The sequence below is a fragment of the Amphibalanus amphitrite genome, unplaced genomic scaffold, assembly GCF_019059575.1.
Source record: "Amphibalanus amphitrite isolate SeventyFive unplaced genomic scaffold, NRLGWU_Aamphi_draft 000003F_arrow, whole genome shotgun sequence".
NCBI lineage: Eukaryota > Metazoa > Arthropoda > Thecostraca > Balanomorpha > Balanidae > Amphibalanus > Amphibalanus amphitrite.
In genome coordinates, this window is record NW_024881500.1 from 1,917,185 (window position 1) to 1,938,673 (window position 21,489).

Consider the following 21,489-nt stretch of genomic DNA (forward strand, 5'->3'; position numbering starts at 1 on the left):
GTGCCTCTGTGCCAAGCACGCAACAAGCAGCTGTCCAGGGGTGAATGACCGGCACGAGATAAAGCGAGCACCTGCCACAGTCAGCAGATACCCACGCCTGATATCTACGTCTGTCGTACTTGTTTTTATGTAGCTCATTTGAGCCGTGAGGGATCTTTCGAGTCATAGATGGCGTATTTTCGTGAATCTGCCTGTCTTTTTTCAGGTCTGTCCGTTGACGTTCGGGGGTTGTTGGACCATTACAATGCCTTAGAACAGTTCATACATTTTGTGAAATTTTTCATTTTGGTGATTCTGATTCTTTTCCAAAATTTTCCAAAAATTGGAAAAATTTCTTTTCCAAAATTTGCGTAACATAATGACTTCACCCGGACAACGGAACATGCATACGACCATAGGTCCAAATACCGCTTTAAACGGTATTTAATCCTATCTACCATCAGTGTGATTGATGTTGACCTACATAGATATTAGAATGGTGAGGAATTAATGGTTGGAATGAAATCATTGTCTCGTCATGTCCGTTTTCCTTGCATTATCGCGGGTTTCTACAACGGCGATTTGGTGTTAAATGCACCCGTGTGTTCCGGTTCAATTGGGAAACGGTTGCGTGATTTCTAAGTAAATTATTTCATCATGCGGAGGATAATTATTGCACGGTTATGTGCACTTTCAATTTTCAAAACAAACTCTAAAATCCCGACTTCTTGCTGTTTTTGTCTGAATGTTCTTGTTTCTGTCTGAATCTGCTCAATATGGTACTTACCACCAGACTTTGATACTTTAGCCAGGAGTCTCGTTTTTACAGTCTCCTGTTTACTCGATCCTAATATGTACATTGGTGAGCCTTTTTAGATTCTTTCCAAATGTGGACCTTAGTCCGCTACGGTCCCAGAGCTCTTCTCTCGTCAGTCTCTTCTCTCAGCGCTACCCAAACCCGTCCTTAGCGAGCTCGGCGGCAGAGCCTCCAGCCTCCAGCGGCCCCGGCTCGGAGCTCGAAGGCCAGGGGTGGCACGGCTATCTTCCGTCACGGACACGGACTGTCCGTGTCCGTGACGGACATGGACAGGGCAGCAGCGGTCCGGGACTGCTCAACCGTGACAGTGCTGCCGCGCCATCGGTGTCGGATCAGCGCACCTGCAGAGTCAGGGTGCCCCTGAATGCTGCTCTCCGCTGCCAAGCACCGCTATCGCCTGGCGCCTACCTCTGCTGTCTAGGCCGCTCTCTGCTGTTACACGCTGCCACGACCGCTGCCAGGGTCGCCACAGCCACAGCAGCCGTCAGAGCGATCGTGACAGGAACGAACGGCAACTCATGCTCGGAACGGGCCGAGCGTCCGGCGGCTATTTGGAAGGCGTGGGAACCGGCCGGCCGAGCCAGAAGCTCAGCTATGCACGGAGCGCTGTCATTAGCGCGGTAATCCCGCTGATAAAGGTTGATGATGTGCCGAGGTGGGATTTACGAGACGTAATGACATGTCCAGAACACCAGCCTGGCGACTTTTCGCATCGCTAGCATTCCATGGTTGACCACCAAAACGGGCGATGCCTGAGCCTGCCAGTGTTAGCTAACATGTCTGCTGATAAAGTTCCTTTGCATTTTTGTGGCTGATTTTTTGTCGTCCACATTTCAAGCTCACGTGCTCCATCCCACTCAACTGACCGGCATATGAATACAACAGACGACTGATTGCCTGATGCTCAACACTCTTCCGTAACTCCCTCCCCCACCATTAGGGTGTCCCAAATTTCACGAAGTTTTCCAATGCACTTAGGATACACCGGGATCCCGTTCCTTGGTTCATTTGAACCTCACACACCAATTTATAGAGTAAACTACCGGTAAACAAGGTTGCCGCTAGTGCTCTGAAGTTTTATTTGCATTTTGGTGTTATATGATAATGCAGCGTTGTAGTCTCCAAATGCAAAACGGGACATCTGTGTAAGCAACGTAGCAATTTTACCTTCTCCGATGCTCAGTGATGCTCAGATCTCACGCACATTGCACACTGATGAAGATCCGGGTATATGTACGCATACATACGTGTGTAACTGTGTGTGTGCGTGCCCGTACGCGTCCGTATGTGTGTATGTGTGTGTGTGCGCGCGCGACTGCGTGCGTGCCTACCGGAGAGAAGGCAATGCCCGTTTTAATCTTGGTGTGAGTGATTTCATGCGCCGATGATTTTGTTCAGGAGTAAGTGATCAAATACAGGTCTCAGGTTGGTACTTCAAATGTCTCGCTTCAGATCGAACCGTCTGCGGCAATGGCACACCACATAGACGCAGATTGAACGGAATCAAATTTATATTGAAGCTATGGGCATTAACTTCGCCGTACCCTGCTCTGAGACCGTCTACGCGTAACATCACTGTATCATGCTCCGAGATTTGTATAAACAAATATGATACCCTGCTCTGAAAACTGTCTGAAACATCGTACCCTATTCTGAGATGCGTCTAAAACATCGTACCCCATTCTGAGATCCGTCTTAAACATCGTACTCTGCTCTGAGATCCGTCTAAAACATCGTACCCTGTTCTGAGATCCATCTTAAACGTCGTACACTGCTCTGCAATAAATGTAAAACATCCTACGCTGTTCTAAGGTCCATCTACACTCTAGTCTAGTCTACACGTAACGTCATCGCACCTTGCTATAATATCTGTCTAACCACTACAGACCCATGTAGTCCTTCTTCGTGTGACCGTAAAGCGACCTGTGCCATGTCACCACCTGGGCCAGCGCCTGCGGCTAGTCCTCGTCTTCCGTTCTGTCCATCAACTCCTGTGCCGGCTTCACTCCGCGATCCGCTCCATCATTCACAACTGCCAGACTGTTGATGTATTTGTGAACTGCGTTGTAACCTGAGATACTTTTGCATTTTTGATAGGCTCTTGCAACCATTCGAGGGCGCACTCATCCAGAATCTTGATGAGTGCCCCCTCGAATGGTTGCACCCGGCTATGAGAATCATAGTCACTCATCCAGAATCTGGACGAGTGCGCGCTCGAATGGTTGCAAGAGCCTGTCAAAAAAATGGGAAAATATCTCAGGTTACAACGCAGTTCACAAACACGTCAATTCTTTTCCATTATTCACAACAGTCTGGCAGTTGTGAATGATGGAGCGGATGGCGGAGTGAAGCTGGCACAGGAGTTGATGGACAGAACGGAAGACGAGGACTAGCCGCGGGCGCTGGCCGAGGTGGTGGCATGGCACAGGTCGCTTTACGGTCACACGAAGAAGGACTACATGGGTCAGTGGTAGACAGATATTATAACAGGGTGCGATGAGGTTACGTGTAGACTGTAGAGTGCAGATAGATCTTAGAGCAGCATAGGATGTTTTAGATGGATCTCAGCACAGGGTACGATGTTTTAGACGGATCTCAGAGCAGAGTACGATGTTTAAGACGGATCTCAGAATAGGGTACGATGTTTTGGACGGATCTCAGAGCAGGGTACGATGTTTTAGACAGTTTTCAGAGCAGGGAATGATGTTTGTTTATACAAATCTCGGAGCAGGATACAGTGATGTTACGCGTAGACGGTCTCAGAGCAGGGTACGGCTAAGTTAATACCCATAGGTTCAATATAAATTTGATTCCGTTCAATCTGCGTCTATGTGGTGTGCCATTGCCGCTGACGGTTCGATCTGAAGCGAGACATTTGAAGTACCAACCTGAGACCTGTATTTGATCACTTACTCCTGAACAAAATCATCGGCGCATGAAATCACTCACACCAAGATTAAAACGGGCATTGCCTTCTCTCCGGTTGGCACGCACGCAGTCGCGCGCGCGCGCGCACACACACATACACACATACGGACGCGTACGGGCACGCACACACACAGTTACACACGTATGTATGCGTACATATACCCGGATCTTCATCAGTGTGCAATGCGCGTGAGATCTGAGCATCACTGAGCATCGGAGAAGGTAAAATTGCTACGTTGCTTACACATATGTCCCATTTTGCATTCGGAGACTACAACGCTGCATTAGCATATAACACCAAAATACAAATAAAACTTCAGAGCACTAGCGGCAACCTTGTTTACCGGTAGTTTACTCTATAAATTGGTGTGTGAGGTTCAAATGAACCAAGGAACGGGATCCCGGTGTATCCTAAGTGAATTGGAAAACTTCGTGAAATTTGGGACACCCTACCCACCATGCACGTGTTCTATGGGTCCCCGGTAGCCTTCGCCGGCCTCTGCAGAGCGAGTCTCGTGGTCCACGGATAAACAGGCCATCAACTGCGGGTCCATGAGTGCTGACGGGGTCAGCGCTCGTGTCTGCACTATCTGCTGCCGGTTTACGATGCGGGGATAGCGCTGTGGATAGGCCGGCGTCCTCGATGGAAGCTGGGGAGACCATAAACCACGCACGGTCGACCGCGGACGGTTATGTTTCATAGGGACTACGGACGGATCATAGGACTATATTGCACGTAAAAAGCAGGTGTGAGTTGGTGATGTTGCTTAGGGCGTTGTCGAAAGCTCACTCTCAATAATTATTGACAACAATGAGTGATGACTGATGGCTGGTGGTGTAGGATATTTGGAAATGCTTGCAATATTTACTAACTATGTGCTGCCATAAAATAACTAGTCCTACACGGTACAAAAAGCTCCACTGTTTCATGTTTCATAGGTACCTATCCAAAGACAACTGCTCCTTTGGACAGCAGTACCGCCCAAAGCCACATGGCTGCTGCTACGTATGTAGAAAGCGGCGCCCCAGTTTTGCCAGGTAAGGAGCGCCTAATGGACTCCGTAATGAGCCGTCGGCGTGGCGGCCGCCGGCAGTCGCCGCGTTGAGCCGCTTTGGGGATTACCCGTAACGGTCTGCTCAAGGTCTGTACGAACGGAACCAAGCAGCTCTACTCGTACACAAGTCTGGCACAGCGGGTTGGAGCAGACCAAACAACTTCCATAATAAACAGCGCCGAGTAGAGCTGAGCCGTTTCGGAGACACGGTGTGGTTTCGGAGACACGACGTCCATGTCTATCAGACTGCACAGACTGCGCAGCAGGCTGGTCTGGCGGTCAGTCACCTTCAGCCTGTCGGGGCCCTGCACTGGCGCGGCTAACACCACACAATGGACGGCCCGTCCACCGTCCGCCGTCCGCCGTCTGATCAACCTCTGCAGTCGGTGCAGAGCCCGCCGCCGCCGGTGGATCGCTCGTCAGCCTCTAACCCGCTCGCTCAGACGAGATGGAACAAGCTGATGGCTGTGTGGTCTGCACGTGCGGTTCCTACCGCTGAGGGTCGGTTCAGGCGCAGGCAGCCGTCCTGCCGGCTTCGTTAGGCTCGGTTTGGGCCGGCGCTGGTGCGTTTACAGGAGTTGTTCTGGAGCGTTCGGTCCGGGCCGGCCGGCCGGGCGCGTCCAGGCCCGCTCCGGTGTCGCGTGGGAGCCCTCTGAGCCATGAGCCGGTGCTGTGATTCAGACGCGGTGCATATATGTACCGGGACGGCTGAGCGCGGGACGGTGGCACGCGCGCCAGCCGCCGCCACTCCAAATAAAGCTAGGTCACTGTCTGCCCTCCCTCCCTCTCCCATTGTCTCTCCCCCAGTCCACGACAGTGCCGCTCACGACTAAACCAGTCTCACCCGACCCCATGCTGACCTCCGGACCCGGGACCGCGGCCCTGACCGCCCCCCGGGCCCACCCAGTACCGACCGGTATCAGCCGGGCCCGGAAGCAGCGGGCTCCTCCGAGCGCCCGGCGCGGCAGCGGACAAGGCCGGGCAGGGTGGCAGGGCCGCGCGGTGCCACCCGAGACACCCGAGCCGCCGCCGCCGCCGCCAGAGACGGCTGATGAAAGCGCACAAAAAGAGGTCATTCGCCCGCTGGCTGGTCTCGGCGCGGAGTCGCGAGGAGAGAGGGAGAGCGACAGGGCACGGAGAGAGGCTGGGAGAAAGGCTCTCATACCACCAGCCGAGGGCTTGGCTGAGGTTACTTATTTAGCGATTATTTCAGTGTTTCACTTCGTCGAGATCAAATGGGGCACTTTCGAGCGGTCAGCCAGAAGCCTTTGTTGCTGTCACTGTGTTTGTTTGAGCCATCTGTGTCTGACCTTTGACCTCTGGCGGTCACGGTCGGCGCGGGGGCCGGGGCGGTGTCTGACGGACGGACGAGCGCCGGGCAGCCTGCCAGCCGGCTGCTGTGGGCACCTGTCACTCGACTGGCCGAGGCGGCGCCTGCTGTCCCTTCTGACCGTCTGCCTGACTCTTCTGGGACCGAGCGGCTAGTGAGAGTCGCGATAGGCCGCTCTGCAACGGTCACACGGCGCCATGTCCGGGTCACATGGCGCTATGTCCGGGTCAGCATGGCGCTATGTCCGGGTCACATGGCGCCACGCTCACTGCTCAGGTTACACGGCGCTCTGTGAGTCGCTTGGCGCTTACGGGCTGGTCACACGGTGTCTCGGATTGTTCATCCGACGTTTCAAATGGGATACAGGAAGCTTCAAGATGGCGCATTTGACGCCCCAGACGAAATCGGACTGTTCACACGGTGTCGTTAAGTGACCCGCAATGTTTCGGTTCAGTTTTCGCGGCGTCACTTGGTTCGTACTGCGAACATGTGTCGAGAACTGCCGACTACGATGTCTTAGGCATTCGACCAGAACAGGAAACTTCTTTTGCCGTTTAGTCAGGTTCGTGGGGCTGCAAGTGCGGTGTTGGTACAGCGATCGAAATAGCGGGTCGGTTGCTATGGCCGGCCGGGTCGTTGTCAGTTGGCAATACAGTGCTGTGGCTCGCTGCAGCCTTGAACCTGCTATGCTGTCTGATTGCTGCCCTCGACACCTGACGTCCGACAGACAGCATCCGACAGCTGGTGGTGATGGCCGACAGCTGACAACCGACAGCTGATGACCGACAGCTGATGGGTGACGTCCCAGCTCTGTGATGTGCAATCAGCGAGACCCATCACATTCATACGTCCGTTTAGATGGCCATCCGGCTGGTATCACGCTGAGTCCTGACAGTTTCCCAGCAGGCAAATAGCTGACAATGTTCTTTGATGCTGGAAAATTATTGCTGCATTGTGTAGCTCAATCGCCTTTGTGTGCCGTGAAATGTGACTCTGCAATATGAACAGAAGGGTGCATGAGTGGAATGGCAGCATGACTTTGCTTTGTGGCCATTGTCGGGCACAGTTAGCATCTGGCGCCAGGTATCTTTATAAAGGGACGGCTCTGTCAGGTGGCATCCCGTGCCGCCCATCCGGTCCATGTTTGTTGGTTCACGGCAGCAGAGACGAGGCTGATGGGGTGACATGCAGTACCGCATACCGCTTCACGTGCGCCGCTTCCATGGCACAATGGCGGGCTTTAGGGATACGGGAACTGACCCTCGCAGATAGCGCGTACAAGCGACGAATTCTATAGCGACAGACTAAACGATGGTCCCCGCGGCCCGAGCTGGATTATATATTCCCGACCGGGGCTGGGAAAATGCGTTTTATTCACCGAGGTTTTTGTGCGGAGGACCGAGTGCCGGTAGGCACGAGGTCCGTAGCCAAAAACCGAGGTGAATAAAATTGCATTTTCACAGCCCAAGGTTGGGAAGAGATTTACCACATGCCGTACCGGCGCAACAGTTAATATCATATTCATTTGATATATATTATTATATTCTTAATATTGTGTTAATATTATATTAATACTATGATCATATTTATAGTCACCGTGATTATCTTTTTGTGTTTTTCATTATTGGGCTGCGTTGATTATGAAAGATGAAATTTCCTACTTCCCCCTTATTTAGGGTTTGAAAAGGCTGAGGAGGAAGATTGTGAAGCGTCAGAAGTTAGAATAAAGATATGGAGTCCACTTCCAGCAGGAGTGAGGAAACCGTGAGGAAAACTGAAAATTGGGTGAACCGATTAATCAAACGCGTCTTGGATCCCAGCTGGAGCAATATCAAATGTTTCATTGTGGCTTGTTAAGATGCTTCGCGCATTTAAAGTGTTCGTTTTTTGCGTGCATTATGTTGTAATAAGTGTAATAATCAGTTCGCTGACCATTTTCTGCAGCAATAAATACATTGGCATTTGAACGATACCTATACCACTGCCTTGCCTATACCCTTGTTTAGTTGAATTACGTTGACAGCAAAAGTAAGTGAAAACGCAGTCTTAATTTTGCTCACTTCTGCTGTTGCTGTTAGTGAACACACAATCCGTAAATATCTTTGTAGCGTGACGCAAGGATGAATGTGAGCCGTATAAGTGTGAGTCAGCTTCAGCGTCGAGCTGTGAACCGGTGACCCAGCGTTGGTCATAGCCGCCGGCATCTGATGCCGGCAGGGCCGAGTTACACCCTGCAAGTAGCTGGGCCGGGCATGACGTATGGGAGCATGATTGGCTGGTTATGATGTGAGATATATGACGTATGACAGCGCGATTGGTTGGCGATGATGTGAGATGTGTGTCTGCGAGCTGTGGATGTGCCAGGAGGGGGATTGTGAGTTTAGTTGGCTGGAAGATGTAGAGGAGAGCAGAATAGATCTTCTTCTTGTGCTGGACGGTGACTTTTAAGTCAGTACGACAAGCTATTTCGGCCTTCTCGACTAAGTGTTGTGATTATGTCTGACGTAGAAGAGGGCAGTGGTGCACCGGTAGCTGGTACCAATACCATGGAACCAGAGTTTCCTGCGCCTGCATTCGATCTGCGGGCAATACCGGAGTTCGACGGCAGCGGTGACGTCGTCAGATGGCTGGAGCAGGCGACACAGCTGTGTGCCCTGCGTCGTGTGTCACTGGCCGCTGTCATACCCACACGCCTGAGGGACCAGGCGTACGAGGTGTGGGCCACCCTCTCCTCCACCGAGCAGCGGGATGCTGCAATCGTCCGCCAAAAACTGCATCGTGCATTTGCATTGGGACCCGACGCGGCTATGTATGAGCTGTATCACCGACGTCTACAACCGGGCGAGTCTGTGGATGCCTACCTGGGATCAGTCAAGCGGCTGATATCCCTCATAGGTTCAGTGTCCAACGAAGTGATGACGACGCACTTCCTGCAAGGTCTGCCGCCGGAGGTGCGGCTAACAGTACGTAACAGTGCTGGAGATGAAACTCTCTCCTTGGAGCGAGCCGTCGCCGTCGCTAGGTCAACGTTGGCGATGGCGGCCAGGGAGAGAGCGACTGCATCGGTGGCTGTCGTCCAGCCGCCGCCATCATATGTACAGCAGCAGCGGGGAGCCAGAGGGACGGGTCGCCGTCCACCACTGCGGTGTTGGACCTGTAACCAGGTAGGCCACATCGCCCGGCTCTGCCCAAACGGGCACGGCGACGGCGCTACATCAGCGCCACGGGCTCCGCCGTCGCCAGCTGCCGCAGTGACCCAAGAGCCCCCATCATCGACATCAATGTAAATGGGCGCAAGTGCCGAGCACTCGTCGACACAGGGTGCAGCGAGACAGTGGTGTGGAAGGGCATGGTGTCCTGCTGGGAGCGGAGTGACGCCAGCTTGGTCGCTGTCAACGACAGCCCGGTGCTGTGCTGTGGGCGGGCTGTGGTCAGCCTTGGAGTGCGCGGGGCGACAGTGAGTGTGCGGGCGGTCGTCGTACCGGCCCGGTTGCTGGGCGTAGACGTGTTGCTGGGCATGACCGGCATTGACGCCCTGCAGGGCGTGAGTGTAAGTGGAGGATCCGTTCGCTTCGGGAGCGACAACCCAGTTGCGAGCGTCGACACGGCTGCTGTGGTGCAGCGTGAGGCCCCGCCGGAGCGGGAGGTGTGTCGAGCGGTCGACACGGCTGCGGTGGTGCAGCGTGAGGCCCCGCCGGAGCGGGAGGTGTGTCGAGCGGTTGACACGGCTGCTGTGGTGCAGCGTGAGGTCCCGCCGGAGCGGGAGGTGTGTCGAGCGGTCGACACGGCTACTGTGGTGCAGCGTGAGGCCCCGCCGGAGCGGGAGGTGTGTCGCGCGGTCGACACGGCTGCTGTGGTGCAGCGTGAGGTCCCGCCGGAGCGGGAGGTGTGTCGAGCGGTCGACACGGAGCCGGAGCTAAGGATTGACGAGACTGACTTCACGGCTGTGTTCGATGATGTGTGGACAGTCCGTTGGAAATGGGCCGGTGGCGTGGCTCCGCCCCCGCTTGGAAACTCGATAGCTCAGTACGGTGTGCCGAGTTGTGCGCGTGAAAAATTCGATGCAGAGCTGGCGCTGTGGATTAGTGAGGGCTGGCTGCGCGAATACGATGAGACGATGTACGGTCCCGCACAGGGATTGATCCCGTTGATGGTGGTTACTCAGGCAGCGAAGGACAAGGTGCGGCCGGTGTTAGATTATCGGGAACTCAATCAACACCTGACACGTCACACAGCCGACGCTGACGTCTGCGTGGAAGAGCTGCGAAGGTGGCGACGTCACGGACGCCGGGTCGCTGTCCTGGATCTGAAGAAAGCTTTTCTTCAGCTTCGTGTGGACCCGGCCCTGTGGCCGTACCAGACAGTCATCGTGCAAGGGCGGCGGTACTGCCTGACCAGGGTCGGCTTTGGGCTCAGTATCGCGCCTCTGATCATGAAGGCTGTGGTCAGGAAGGTGCTCGCACAGAGCCCCGGGTTGGCAGAGGCAGTGCTGCCTTACGCCGATGATCTGCTGGTCAACGAAGCGGTGGTCTCGGCTGATGAGGTTGCCGAGCACTTCGCTCGATTCGGGCTCACATGCAAGCCGCCGGAGCGGGTCGCGACCGGTGCACGTATGCTGGGCCTTCGTGTCGCCGAGAGCGACGGGCCGGCACTCCAGTGGAGTAGGGACGGGGAGTCACCAACGCAGGCTCCATCCGTGCTAACGCGGCGATCTGTCTTCGCGTGGGCCGGCCAGCTGACATCTCATGTGCCGGTCGCAGGCTGGCTGCGGCCGGCCGCTGCATGGATGAAGCGGACTGCCAACCGCCTCAGCCCGGACTGGGACACTCCGATCGTCAGCGAGGAACTACAACGTGAGGTGGATGAGGTGTCACGGCGGTTTCGAGCATGTGACCCGGCACGCGGCCAGTGGTGTGTGACAGGGACGAGCGTCGTGGTGTGGACCGACGCCAGCTCCATCGCCCGCGGTGTCGTGCTCACTGACCCTGACACGGGCGCCATCATCGAGGACGCGTCCTGGCTGCGTGCCGAATCGGAGAGGGACGTGCACATCAATATCTCAGAACTGGATGCCGCTCTCAACGGTGTCAACCTGGCGGTAGCATGGGGCTTCCGTCGCCTGACGCTCCGGACAGACTCGGTGACGGTGCACCGCTGGCTGAGTGACGCGCTGTCGGGTAAGGCAAGGCTGCGAACCAAGGCGCAGTCCGAAATGCTTATCCGACGGCGCGTGGCTGTTTTCCGTCAGCTCGTCATCGAGTACGAACTGGAGGTCACTATCGAGCTGGTCGCGTCAGCGGTCAACCGTGCTGATGAGGTGACGCGGGTGCCCAACGCCTGGCTGCAGACTGCCGACCAGCCAACCACTGATTCGTCCAAAGCACAACCGGTGGCTGTCGCTGCCATCACAAGTGCCTCAGCGAGTGACATCCGCACCATCCACGAAAACATCGGTCACCAAGGAGTGAGGAGAACGTTGTGGTACGCCCGACGTGAGCTGGGGGTGAGGCGGGTGTCAAAACCAGCTGTGCGAGACGTGGTCAGACGATGCCAGACGTGTGCCTCGATTGACCCGGCGCCGGAGCGCTGGCCCGGTGGGTCACTCGGAACAGAACGCACGTGGGATCGCCTGGCCATGGATGTCACCCACGTGCACGGCCACCCATACCTGACGCTGGTGGACTGCGGGCCGTCGAGGTACGTCATATGGCGACGGCTTCGCCGGGCAGGAGCTCTGGAGATTGTGAGTGAGCTGGAGAACGTGTTTCTAGAGCGTGGAGCCCCGGCGGAAATACTCACGGACAATGCGACAGAGTTCCGTGGCCGGGTCATGTTAGCGTTCGCGGCTCGCTGGGACGTATCCATCCGGTTCCGCGCTGCCTACGAGCCCGGCGGGAACGGCATCGTCGAGCGCCATCATCGTACCATCAAAGTGATGGTGGCCCGGCAGTCCTGCTCCGTTGCTGAAGCAGTCCATCGATACAACGTGACACCGAAGGATGGCAGTGACCCGGCCACAGCTCCAATCAACGGGGTGCTTCGACACCCTGGCCGAGACGTTGACGTGACGCCCCGCAGAACCTCAGACGAGCCTGGTGACGCCCTGCCGCTGAAGAAACCCGGTGTATACCAGGTAGGGGACAAGGTGTGGGTTCGGCGGCGGGGCGACCGATGTTTTGTAAAGTCAGACGAGGGTATTGTGACAGGCGTCGTTTCGGCCCAGACAATCGAAGTCGATAATGTCCCACGACATGTGCGAAACCTCCGACATCGGTTGACCGTCCCTGAATGTCCGAGGCCAGGGGCTCTGCGAGCGCCAACGGTGGAGTGGTCTGATGACAGCGAGTGTGATGGCGTGTGTGTGTCGCCAGCTCCGAGTGATGTGACGGAGTCGGACACGCGGCCGCCCAGCGTCGCTCAGTCCCCGGACCCCGATCCACCGACTGGGTCCGATGTGTCCGCAGACGAGAGTGAAACGTTCGTGCCTGCGACGCTGCGGCGTGGTACGCGTGTTCGAAGAGAGCCGGAAAGATATGGCGATGGTGTGCCAGAGGATGTAGTTGATGCGTTGATTGAATGACATGTAACATGTAGAGTAATGTGGTTCTTCAGAACCAGGGGGTGATGTAGCGTGACGCAAGGATGAATGTGAGCCGTATAAGTGTGAGTCAGCTTCAGCGTCGAGCTGTGAACCGGTGACCCAGCGTTGGTCATAGCCGCCGGCATCTGATGCCGGCAGGGCCGAGTTACACCCTGCAAGTAGCTGGGCCGGGCATGACGTATGGGAGCATGATTGGCTGGTTATGATGTGAGATATATGACGTATGACAGCGCGATTGGTTGGCGATGATGTGAGATGTGTGTCTGCGAGCTGTGGATGTGCCAGGAGGGGGATTGTGAGTTTAGTTGGCTGGAAGATGTAGAGGAGAGCAGAATAGATCTTCTTCTTGTGCTGGACGGTGACTTTTAAGTCAGTACGACAATCTTCTTTGGAATTGGTTCTTCCGCTTAGAATATTCAGTAAAATTTTGTCTGGGAAAATCAAAAAGCCCTAGGGCCGAATCGTTTCCCAAATACCTTCAACATTAGCCGAGGCGGGCCGAAGCCAGCCCCCGTTCACGAGCTTCAGAATTCCTTTACCGTGACGTCATCACGGCGCATGAATTTTCCTTCACCCATAGAAATGCATGCAAAGCATGGTGTGTTTCAGGCGGGCTAAGGAGAAATCTAAGGCCTACATGTGTTCAAAAGACGTACCACTAAGCCAATGGATTCGTCTCATTACGATAAATGGGGTTGAAATCGAAACATTCGGCCTATATTTATCTAAAATGGGCCAATCAAATGGTCCCTGCAACTCATAATGAAGGATTTCCTCTGCGTTGAAAAATTTGTTTCAAGTGTTTTTTCATCAGCGACAGGGGAAATCCTTCATAATTGCTACCAGATTACTACCATATTCCCTCGCATTTCTGTTGCGCATTGCCTCACAAATCAGAGTTTTGTGAAGTTTATATTAATTTAATTGTCATATTTTGACTGATTTTGGCGATTTTCAATTATTTCAACGCAGCATGGATCAGATAGCTCTCATAGTTTGCTGAAGAATGTGGCTTTTGCTTGGTTATTTTCAAGTTATCTGTGATTTGGTGCGCCGTGATCGTAGCATTATACAACTTTAAAAATTGAATCAACTTTTGAAGTGAAGTTCACATGAAAAATCAAAAGTTCAAGCATAATAATTGTTTAAACATAATGATGCAACATGTGTCTCCCAAATGGAACTTATATTTCAATTGAAATTTGAAAATGGAAAACAGAAGATGGATCTGCGGAGTTACTGAGATCACAAGGTGCTCTTGATTGTTGGTAATTGAAGATGTTGATAGAACTTGTGAATCTGCATACCAGTCCTGACTTGCTTGATTGTTTAAAACTATTTTAATTCTCATAATTGTGTAATGTGTAGTGACTGTGCACACTGCGCAGCACATGTGCGCAGAAATGTGCAGGTGGCTGGTAGGTGGGTTAAACTTCGGAGATGCGAATTTGGATGTCAGTTATGAAATTAATGCTTATGCCTTGTAGAGTAAGCTCTGCTGTTTTTTTGTAATTGTCTTTTTTTATAATTGTAACCTACAATGCTGTTAGTATTATTTTTATTTAAATGCTCGACCAGAATTTGCGCTTGTTCATGCATGGGGGAAAGTGGGGTAAGACGGGCACCTTAACTTTGGAGCCATTTTTCGGCCGGTTAGAAACATCATAGAAACGGGAAACTGGGTGAAAACCTTTTTCAGACATTTTACTTTCATTTGCCAGAAGATGAGACTTAGACCTGATTCAACAAATAAACTGCAGCTATTTTTGCAAAACCTTGCAAAAACCCGTCTTACCCCACCCCATGGGGTAAGACGGTCACATGGGTAGGGCAAGACGGCCAGCTTCTTTCACCGATCAGCGCAGCTCGCAACAAATGCCCGAGATTAGCCGCATTTATACAGTCGCTCGTTGGTCTCAAGTGCTTCGGAAATGGCAGTATACGAGATTCGTGCAGAAGGCGTATGCTCCTATATAGGCCCTAGTTCAGAAGCCATGTAGAACCGTTTTTCACATTCATTATTCGAGAATAAACTGTGCCGAAGGAATATTGCTAACATGTCTGTGAGTATCGGAATCGAACATATTCTTATTAGAAATGCTTCTTTTTTCCTACAGCAACAAAAATATTTTCACCATTACAGACCCATTGGGTTCATAGTTGCCCGTCTTACCCCAAACTCAATGTCAGAAGTTCAGCACGATTTTTCGCTGTGGACAATTTGATGCAGACAAAGCAAATCCGCCGTAAATGAACACTGTTGGCATATGAGTGTACCACAAGTGATTGCGAGTTTTTAACTCTATAGTGCTGTACACAAAAGCTTGCACAATACATTATGGATGTTTTCAATGAAATGAGTGTTTTAAAGAAATCAAAATAAAAGATTATCGACTGAACACAAATTCACCAGACTTGAATGGTGGTGTGTAGTGGGAAAGGCAATTCTGGTCCTAACTTTTCTTGCTCGTAGCGCTATTGGTTTGGTCTGCAGAAGGGGTGCCCGTCTTACCTACCCTGACCGTCTTACCCCACTTTCCCCTGAATGGCTAAGTTTGGGGTGTTTATTCAACCCTGACTATTCAAGTTTTTCAAAGGCACATGACACAGCACGGCTAGATCAGCTGGTACCTACCTGTTGACTATTTTTGTTTTTGGTGGTGATGTGTTTGCTGTTTGTCTTTTGCAAGGTGGTCAATGAAATAAAATAATGCATTATTTTGGAATGTTTCCTTGACAGAAGCCAGGAGCCGGATTGATGTGTGCTGGTGAATGAGATGGTTCAAAAGCATTATCTGATGTTTTTCAATGTGCATAAGCCATAACATCCCTTTCATACGCTGAAGTTTTAATAGCTTCTCAGTCTCTGTCATTTTCCTGAAATATTGGTGTAGATAAGAGATATCAGTACCTTGTCAGAGGTACCTGCCTTCTGCTGGATGAATATTTAATTGGTTGGACGAAATGGACAGGTAGCCTTATGATAATGTAATGTGAAATCTTATTTCTATAAAACTTTGAAAATGAAGTTCTAATTATTCATATGTGCATACATTTTTGATGACTAAGAAAGTTTTCCACAAGAGTAGAAAATGTGGGAAAGTCTATCAAATAACACATTCTGAAGGCTCAATGCTGACAGAGTGCTGCCTCAAAGAATAACTGACTTGCTGGGTTACGGATATTTCTTTATTTTAATTTTCAAATGTAATGTAAAATACATTGCAGTGAAATAACAAAATAGTGCAGTAAAATAGTATTGGCGACGATCAAACAACACGTGCGCCATTGATGTCTGCAAAAATTGCTACCAGATTGCTACCAAATCCGTGACGTAGCTACGGCGCCTTTATTTCCCTAGTGAACCAACCTGAGTAGTAAAGTAATCTTGGGCCGAAGCCATTTCCCAAATGCACGTGCTAATGTTAAAGGGATATCTCGGCATGTGGTAATGATTATAATGTGACATTACGGTCGGTAGCTAACGTCATTCACCTTGTACACCGTTTTAACTAGAAGCTGAAATAGGTATATTGCTCGTAAAATGCTGCACCTGTTTTGAAGTTCACGAAAACAAGGTCTGCCTTGACCTTCACCACAGGTTAAAATGTGTAATGATTGCATGTCTTCATCAGTCAACCTCCAGGCTAGACATGTTGTACCGTAACCGACATAACCACCCCGCATCATCTTCCCACAGAAGTTTCAGTAGCAAATTAATCCCAGTGTTGTGGTAGTTCGACGTTAGTGACGCAAAAGGTCTGGCGGCTCGCCTTCGAGACTATCGGGTGTTTTGAGTTTTTGTCGGTTTTTCGGTCTTCCGACCCATCCATTTGGAGAGGAAAACAAACCGGCTTAACCAAACACCAGCAAACATTTCTGACATCTTGGGAGACATTGCATTTTATACTGAGTGTTATTCTGGATTTGTTTGTTTGTTTGGGTGTCTGGTTGTCTTTATTTGTCTGGTTTGTTTACCAGAAATAAATTGCAACTACTAAGCAACTTTGTGATTTGTTGGTAAATGTAGGCACTAGACATGCATCATTCAATATTCATGCATTTCATGATTACGCCAATGCTACTATCCGATCGTTTAATGGAATCTGAATCCATTGAAATGTGGGCGAACGGTGAAGAGGCTGCAGCATAAAACCATATATCAGTAATTATATCCACATAACATTCTCAAATCAAACATGAACTTGAAGACGTCGACCTAGCCGCTGTCCTCCGTTATCAACGAGAGTCAGCATGTAGATGCTCCCGGCTCCAGTGCGGTCTGGCCCCTGTCGCCCCGATCCTGCCGAGGTGATCATGTTGTTACTCCTGAGCCGTCCATTCATAGCCGACAACAGGAAACTCGGCCATTGACTGGGTCCTGTCTCCAGGCATACACTATACACAGCCACGTGAACGCTGCAGACATTCTAAACACTCAGCGATGCACCTAAAGAGGCCTTTGGGTGCACGACGCACGTCCGGTTGCTGGCTGGAGGGGTAGGGATTCAGGGCGTCCTGCTGATGCTAAGATGTTTGGGCCGAAGCGCCCTGCTGATGCGGAGGTGTTTGGGTCGGCACGCCCGCTCGTGTGAGGGGGCGGTGTGAGTCAGAGGGTCCTCCAGAAGCTGGAGATGAATGGGCCATCCTGTGGGAGTTGTTGTGGGCGGGAGGCGTGGGAGGCGGCCGGCGGGATGCTGATCTCCGGCGACGGAGTGTGGGCGGTCGATGCATCGAGGTTGACTACATCAGGTCGCCCACGAGTCTGATGATGGCACTATGGATGAGTTAGGGGTGCTGTCTACGATACAGTCATAGCGCTACTCGTGGGCGCAGAGATGCCAGGATTGGAGCGTTTCGTGTTTGTTCAGACGCCAGAAAGCGACGTAAGCCGTGTGGTAAGTAGGTGAATTACTTATTATGGAAGGGATTAGGCAGCAGCTACCATGTCTCACCATCCATTCTGGCCTTCTTAGGAGATTTGTCTGAGGGAGTGTCTGACTAGAGTTCCTCGGATTAAACACAACTCAGACATATGTCCGCTGAAATGCACAAGATGAACAGCAGATGTCAGATGACATCATGAAACCGCGTAGCTTGCGGGGCCAGGTGATGTCAAGACCTTGGCAGTCGACTCAAACCCCCACTTTCAGTTAGATGTCAACGCCTTCTTCTCCAGGTTCATTGCTACTTCGCCTGACACGGCGCATTCCCACCGATGGCTTTGATGCAGGTCAGAACCGACATTAATCTGCTCACAAATCTCCAAAGTACTCTGAATCACCATCACGAACAGGACTCTCCTCGGAGAGGTGCCAGCTGCTCGGCCAAACACAGTCGTATACACACTCAGTCACGCCAGTCGTGCAGTCTGAGTCACCATTTAGTGACACGGTGCTGAGCGTCTCGCCGCTGAGAGCACGAGCGTGACGCCGCGGTGACAGTGTGTGACGCCGCCGATCAGCACCGCGCCGGGTGGCGAGTTACCTAAGTGTGGAACTACAAGTCGATTCTAGGGCTCTGATTGGTGACTTTGGTCGGAGGATGACGCTTATAGCATGACGTCACTCGCGTACTTGGCCGGACCAACGGCGCGGCGCAGGCGCGCCGAGCCAACACAGAGGCTCTCAAACTCAATTGTACAGATCCTGCGCATTGAATGGCGAAACTTCGGCGAGTTCGCTTGAGTTTGGAAGCCCCTGCTAGAGAACTGGAGACGGCCGGATTATTTGCTGGACAGTGGGCAGCGCAGATGGCGATTGACGGTGCCAAAAAGATGATAGGGAAAAAGGGGTTGAGACTTGAGCAGTGAATTATAAGCCTGTTGCATAGCTGAGTGGTAAATTGTAAAATACCTAAGGTTTGAAGAGATGCAGTGTAGTTTAGCCGACTCAGGGGCATTCTGCCGAGTTATGTAAGGCGGAAGGGTCGCAACTCGCAAGTCGTTTCTTTACATGATTGCCTGATTAAAATGTAAAGCGTACCTAATGTTTAGTTGATAATACAGCAAGGTTGGGCATCTGCTCAATCCATTTCTTCTCTGCAATAGTGCATTCGCCACTGTAATTCATTGTAAGAGGCACTGGGCTGCGCCGCCTGTTAATTATTCCGAAACCACCAGTGAATTGTCACAGTCACTCACAACAATACGAATCGTTCAGTCGTGCGCTGGGGGTCCGCCAAGTTTGAGTGTGCTGCAGAATGCAGACTGGAATCTGGACCGCCGAGAATATAACTCTTCCGTCTCCCTGGGCGAGCGGCGCCCGAAGTTTTTTTGTGGGGAAGATACCCATGTTTGAAAATTATGTTCTGGAATGATGCGATGAGGAAAAGGACGGTTTCTTGAATTGAGGGCTGTGGAGAAGAAGCAGATTTTCTCATTTGCTACCCGATACAACGCGAAAAGACGCAAATGTTGCACATTGGCGCAAATGTTGCACATTGGGCTTTGCACATTGGGTCTAATAAAAGATAAGGGACTTCGTGAATCATGCCTAACTGACCGCGACCCAGTTATTTGCCACTGCAGGTAGGTACTAGGTAGGTAGATACTCATTTGTAAACAGAGCGTTCTACCAACCCTCGCCAGAAATTCAATCAGCAGTTGCTTATCTTAAAACGTTTGCGTGCACCTAACAACCTTTAAAAATGACGTCCTCCCCTTCAATGGTTCGTTCGAAGACACAAAGCCAGAATCAGCCAAGCAATATCGGAATCCATTGCGCAGTGTGTCGACTGTCGGATGTGCCCATCCACATAGCATAGCACACACTGCTAAATGCAGGTACGCTCACCTACACATTAGGTATTCATAGTTCATAGTTCATAGTTTATTCGTGGTTGCATCCATTCTCTCATGTCATCCACATCCATATTCGAAGGACTTGATAGCTCATACACATGGAAGAAACGCATGAAATGTGATTAATAGCTGCAGCAGAAGTTTGGCGTCCGATGCCTCTTCGCCAAGTTAAGACCATGCCAATCTCGGCCAGTCTGCCGCCGCGCCGGCACTGGCCGTGGTGTGACGTCATCCGGCCGGCTCGGCGCTGGGTAGTTCCACACTTAGGTAACTCGCCGCCGGGTGGGCGGCAGACGAGAATAGTCGCCCGGCTCGATGACCTGGACTCGTGGGAGGACTGGAGCCTGCTGGACTCACAGAGCTCTGACTCTCGCTGAGTCAGTCACGGAACCCATTGATCGCTGTGGTGAGACACCTGATCTGGTAAGCGGTACCACCACCTGATGCAACAGCTGCCCTTCACAGCCACGAAAGGTATCGTTCACGGCATTTGATCAACGATTTCCGATGAGAATGCGTCGTTTGGTTTCGCCCCGCAGGACGTCTCCAAATATGGAGGGGTCGATATGATGTTGAAAACCCTCGACCGCTTTTGACTGTCAGTGGCGTCGGTTAACCAATCTACACCGAATTGTTTTTCCTGAAATTCGACCTCCTTTCAAACCCAGCGCCCCGAGCCCATTCAGACGTCATCGCAGCAGGCTCGGACGTCAATCCTGGCCTCCATTCAGACCATGCAGTTTGCCGGGCCTCCGAACCCTCCCCCTCCGCGGGGGTAGGTCACCTGGCGCGGCAGTCGGCGCCGACAGCTGACCGTCGCTCTCGGCGCTCCGACGACCTTCGGCGGGCGTCGGCAGCGGCGTCGGCCGGGCTGTTTACCCTAGGGGCGTCGCGTCGCTCATGCCGCCCCCGCAGATGCCGCTCCCGCCGCCCTTCGCGGGCCCTTGCGCAGTCTCGGAGTCTGTGTTTGTCTTACAGGCCGGGTGGGCCGCGGTTGGCGGCGACGGGCCGCGGGGGGCAACACTCCCAGTGCGGCTCGGGCGCTGACCAGAATAGCGTCTGGCCACCAGTCGGCTGAGCCGCTCCAGAGCTGGTGACGGGGTCAGGGGCCAAGTCGGCTCCGGCGCCGATTCTGTGTCAGTGGCACGCGCGTCGGCCGCCCGAGGAGCGACCATGGGCGCCTGCTGGAGTCGGCCAGGTGCGACAGCTCGTGTGTCAGTGAGTGGTGTCGGTGGTGTGCTTTGAGGACGCTGCATGAGGTCACGTGAGGTCACACGAGTCGCCACGACCCGTACTGTTACTGTCTGGCTGTGTGCGTCTGGTGTGTGGGTTCTGCGCTGTGTCAAAACCCCGAGTGTGCGGACCGAGGCGGGTGCTGGTCTCGAGTAGGATGTGTCGCCATGTGGATTTGTCGTGTCTTGTGAGGGCTTTATGAGATTACCTGGGTCTCTGCAGGACTGTCGCCGATTTATGGCCTGCTGTATGCCGGGTCTGGTCTGCACTGTGAGTAGTTTTGAAGTCTGATCCCCCGAGGTCAGCTGGGGGTCACGCTCGTTAATTCCGGTCATGTTCGGAGCCGGGCAGCCGGTCGGGTTGAGACTGGGCTCAGGTCCGATGGTGTCTCGGTGTCGGTGTCGGGTGGGTGCGGCGGTGCGCCGTACCGCGCCACCCGACGGGCCCGGATGTGTCTGCAGGTGCGGCGCAGGGCCGTGTCGGGCTATCAGAAATCACCGTACACCGCCGTGGTGCCAATGGCGCCACTGTCCGCCATAGCGACCTCGGCAGACCGGCCGGCAGTCGGCCCGCTGTTCGGAGCGCGCCCGCTGCGGCACTGAGAGCTGTGCAGTGCAGAGCTGGTGTGTGGTGTGTGAGTGACGAACTGTGACAAGCCACGACAGCCGTGACAGTCCTTGTGTGACAAGCTGTGACGAACCGTAACGCAGTCTGACATGTTGTGATCCTCCGTGTCTCGATGTA

The 21,489-nt window shown here is 52.7% G+C and overlaps 1 protein-coding gene across 2 annotated transcripts in view; it reads left to right on the plus strand.

Annotated features, from left to right (window-relative positions):
• Window positions 1-21,489, plus strand: part of LOC122367310 (NAD(+) hydrolase sarm1-like) — a 97,943-nt gene that overhangs the window by 8,612 nt on the left and 67,842 nt on the right. The window lies entirely within an intron of this gene.